This window comes from Ctenocephalides felis, unplaced genomic scaffold, assembly GCF_003426905.1.
Source record: "Ctenocephalides felis isolate EL2017-DRISC unplaced genomic scaffold, ASM342690v1 CF-g0.4_SCAFFOLD_01886, whole genome shotgun sequence".
NCBI classification, from domain to species: domain Eukaryota; kingdom Metazoa; phylum Arthropoda; class Insecta; order Siphonaptera; family Pulicidae; genus Ctenocephalides; species Ctenocephalides felis.
In genome coordinates this window covers 103,525,169-103,530,168 of record NW_020538040.1, presented here as the reverse complement: position 1 = coordinate 103,530,168, position 5,000 = coordinate 103,525,169, and the positions used below count along the sequence as shown (strand labels likewise).

Genomic DNA, 5,000 nt, shown 5'->3' with positions numbered 1-5,000 from the left:
TAACCAAATTCAAAACAAAATTTGGTAAAAAAACTGGGTAATCCAATTACCGGAAAGCACGCCAGTAGACTACTCAACGAGGGCAGAGTCTACATGGACTGGCGTACATACAGGCTCAGCGAGTATGTAAAAATTCCTCGTTGCTATAAGTGCCATGCATATGGACACATAGCGAGAGTATGCAGAATCGAGAAACCTATTTGTGAGAATTGTGGCAGCAGTGAACACACCACAAGTGACTGCTCCAAAGAGCAAGACGCAAAATGCGTAAACTGCGTAAGAAATAAACGCAAGGAAACAGGCCACAAGGTGACTTGGAAGTTATGTCCTGAGTACGAGAAACAGCTTCAAATTTACAAAAATAAAATTTCATGGGATTAAAAGCAGCCCAAGTTAACGCACAAAGGTCTAAATCCGCAGCAGCCAACCTAGAACTTATTTTTCATCAGTTAGGACTTGACATACTCTGTATTCAAGAACCTTACTCAATAAGGGGCATAATAAAAGGGTACACCTCAGCAGGACTGAGAGTACTACAACCGGAAACGACCAATCCTTGGGTTGCAATCGTAGTAAGAGACGGAGAATATGATATCTTTCAAAGATCAGAGCTGGAATGTGATCATATAATGTGCGTAGAAATATGTACTTGTAAAGAAAGCTTGTATCTCGTAAACTGCTACATGCAGTTCTCAGTCGACATAAGTATCTTCCTGCGAAAGCTGGACAGAATCCTCAGGAACCTGGCCGGCCGCCGCATCATAGTCACGACAGACGCAAATGCAAAATCTGGTCTGTGGTTTTCGAAAACTCTGGATAGCAGAGGCAAGGAACTAGAGGAGTGGATCGCCTCTAATAACCTAGTTGTTTTGAATGAGCCTGGTCACAACTACACATACCAAAGTGAAGCTGGGGACACAAATATAGATGTAACACTTACAACCCCGAATATGTCTTCAAAAGTGATCAACTGGAATGTGAGTGATATAGCGACCACCAGTGATCACAGCCTTTTAACATTTGAAGTAGTGCTTGAAGCATCAGTCACAAGGCAAATAAAGAATCAAACAGGCTATAACACAAGAAAGGCTAAGTGGGACAGGTTCGGGGAACTGGTGGAGAGGGAATTCGACCAACAAAGTCTGGAGTCTCTGCAGAGGTTAGACCCAAATAGGGCTATTAAGATATTTAACAGAAAGCTAAAAGCAATCTGTGACAAATCCATGCCCAAAAGGAAAGCCGGAAGCAAGGTCATGCCATGGTGGTCGGAGGAGCTGACTTGTCTAAGGCGGGAAACTAATAGAACTAAAAAGTGTCTCTTGCGGGCCAAGAGACTATGTCTTGATGACGTACCAATCAAAATGCAGGCATACAAAAGGGCAAGAAATAACTATGTCAGAGAAATTAGAGAACGTAAAACAACCTCATGGAGAGACTTTGTGACAAGCGTTGGTAACGAAGATCCCTGGAGTATAGTATACAAAATTGTATGCGATAAAATAAACAAGAAGGCTTCTCTATGCTCACTAGAACTCCCTTCCGGGAACTTCAGTGAAACATGGGAAGAAACTGTAAACGTCCTTCTTAAAAAGTGCCTACCTACAGATGATCAGCAAGAGAACGCTGATCACATTAAAATTAGAGAAAACATACGCCAATATCAAAACCAGAACCTCGAACCAATCATCGACTCTGTTGATGTAGAACGGGCATTACTAAAACTGAAAGATAAAAAAGCCCCAGGAGAAGACGGCTTCACTGGCGAAATAATTAAAAAATTATGGAGTCATAACAAACAAGCAATCCTTACAACACTAAATAAATGCTTTCAAGATGGCAGTTTTCCTACCGATTGGAAACAGGCAAACCTATGTCTAATCCCAAACGAGGGAGTGAAAACAGAAAGCTTGCCAAATCATACCGTCCAATCGCCCTTCTGCCAGTGATGGGAAAGATCTACGAGAAAATACTCGTAGAGCGTATTAAGACAAATTATACAGAAATGAATATGTGCAATGCACGACAATTTGGCTTTAAGGCAGGCGTCTCCACGGAGGACGCACTGCTAACTTTTAGAAAATGCATGGCAACGAATATGAAGTATGTACTTGCTATATTTGTGGATATTGAAGGTGCCTTCGATAACCTGTGGTGGCCCGCCATCACACATAGGCTGACGCAGGCAAACTGCAGCAGCCATATGGTAAATATAGTCAAGGACTACTTTAAAAGGCGAAGCGCCTATGTAAGAGGCAACACGAAGAAGGTTGGAAGAGGCATGCAGAAGGGATGTCCACAAGGATCAATAATTGGTCCTGTTGCATGGAACTTCTGCATGGACGTTCTTCTAGACGGCCTAGTTCAGCTAGGAGAAAATGTGGAACCCATTGCATACGCAGATGACTTGGCGTTAATAATTAAAGGAAACTCCAGAAATGATCTGGAGAGAACTGGTACCATGGCTCTTAAATGCGTTGAGGACTGGTGCGTGACGCATAAAGTGAGAGTCAGCAGTGGAAAAACTGTCGCAATGATGATGAAAGGCAAATTAATGAAGGCAGACAACCGATTATCAAAGTTGACAACAATAGCCTGAAATATACAAAAGAAGTGCGATACTTGGGAATTACTATAGATAACAGGCTAAACTTTGTAGCGCACACTAAGTTTCTGAGGGAGAAGCTAGTCAGCTTCATCTTGAAAATCAGGAGGGTTGCAAAGGAGGAATGGGGCCTTAAAAGAGGCACCCTTGACACTTTGTACAAAGCAGTGATAATACCTATAGCAACATACAGCGCTGCTGCGTGGTTCGACAAGTCGTCCCACACGCACAACCTTAGAAACTTGAACGCCGCGCAAAGAATAATTCTGCTGACACTCACCAAGGCGTGCCGTACCACCGCAACAAATGCATTACAAACAATAAGTGGCAAAATGCCACTAGACCTAGAAATTACACAACAAGGCATCATAAACCTTGTAAAAGAAACGAGAAAGTTAGCTGGAACAATTATAATTTCAATCCAATAGCGAACCCAAGCAGGGAACCCTCAATCTAGAGGTTAAAATGATAAATGAAGCAATAAAGCTGGAATGGCAGAAAAGATGGGAATTGGCAAACACGGGTAGGATAACCTACGGTTTCATTGGCGATATTACATACGCTACAAGGAACAAGTGGTTTAAACCCAGTAGAGAGTGCGTGTACATTCTGACCGGATACGGTCCGTTTAGGCACACACTTTACACAAGGGGCGCCACAGAAGACGACAAATGTCCCTTCTGTGGAGAAAGTGAGACAAGCACGCACATGCTGGTCATGTGCGACAGATATGATGAAGTAAGAAGGCAAAGCCTCTTTGAAATAGCAGGGAACACAAACCTTGATGTGTACCTGGAAACCAAAGCCAATTACCTGGGGCTTGTTGCTTTTGCAGCACGAGCCATTAAAACCAGAAATGAAGTGCAAAACCAAAGCTAAAACCTATAATCCAAACTGAAGCTAGAAATGCAGGACCGCCTCCACGTGGTTAGGGATGGAAACGTCAGCCCACTGACGGCCAAAGGTCCTGCACAACACCCACAAATATAATATTTAAATTGAGAAATAAACAATTATTAAGTAGACGCTACATAGCAATGAGTGAAAGCTCGAGCTATACAGAATAAGAATAAATAATGAATGAATGAATGTCCCTATCTACTTTCTAGCGAAACCACTGCCAAGGGAACGGGCTTGGAAAAATTAGCGGGGAAAGAAGACCCTGTTGAGCTTGACTCTAGTCTGGCATTGTAAGGAGACATGAAAGGTGTAGCATAAGTGGGAGATAGTAATATCGTCGGTGAAATACCACTACTTTCATCGTTTCTTTACTTACTCGATTGGGCGGGAGGAAAGCGTGCGTCGAAAACTGCGTTCCGACTGTCACGGTTTTCTAGAGCAAGCGCATAAGAGTGGTGTGAGAGCCATTGCGCCGATCGCCAACAATACTCTAGCGTGATCCGATTCGAGGAAACTGCTAGGCGGGGAGTTTGACTGGGGCGGTAAATCTGTCAAATAATAACGCAGGTGTCCTAAGGCCAGCTCAGCGAGGACAGAAACCTCGCGTAGAGCAAAAGGGCAAATGCTGGCTTGATCCCGTTGTTCAGTGGCACAGGACTGCGAAAAGCATGGCCTATCGATCCTTTTGGGCTTGAAGAGTTTTCAGCAAGAGGTGTCAGAAAAGTTACCACAGGGATAACTGGCTTGTGGCAGCCAAGCGTTCATAGCGACGTTGCTTTTTGATCTTTCGATGTCGGCTCTTCCTATCATTGCGAAGCAGAATTCGCCAAGCGTTGGATTGTTCACCCACAAAATAGGGAACGTGAGCTGGGTTTAGACCGTCGTGAGACAGGTAGTTTACCTACTGATGAATCGTCGTTGCGATAGTAATCCTGCTCAGTACGAGAGGAACCGCAGGTTCGGACATTTGGTTCACGCACTCGGTCGAGCGGCCGGTGGTGCGAAGCTACCATCGCGGGATTATGCCTGAACGCCTCTAAGGCCGTATCCTTTCTAGACAAAGTAAGCAACGATATCTCTAGGAGTCTCGTGAGTCGAAGGCTCAATACAATGTGATTTATTAGGTATTCGGCACACGCCGTTTATCGCAACGAGCCATTTTTAGCCGATGAGGCGCTGGACAGGGGCGATATCCGTCCGTTATATTGTCTTGCCTATAGCGGTCGATCATGGGTTACTATTCGATGTAGAGACTCGGAATCGTTTGTAAACGACTTAGGTACCTGGCGGGGTGTTGTACTCGGCAGAGCAGTTACCACGCTGCGATCCGTTGAGACTCAGCCCTGGCTTGGGGATTCGTCATGTTGGCTTGACGTACCCACGCTATTAGAGCATAAGCCTTAAGCAGTCGCATTGCACCATGCCACAATCAGTAGGCTTGACAGTCGAAAACTTGTACATGCTGTACAGTGACACTTCTTCGGTATCTACCTAGCAT

At 44.4% G+C, this 5,000-nt stretch overlaps 1 pseudogene; it reads left to right on the top strand.

The window, feature by feature from the left end:
* LOC113378966 overlaps nucleotides 1-4,862 on the top strand; it is an 8,842-nt pseudogene extending 3,980 nt beyond the window's left edge.
* The last annotated feature ends 138 nt before the right edge of the window (nucleotides 4,863-5,000 follow it).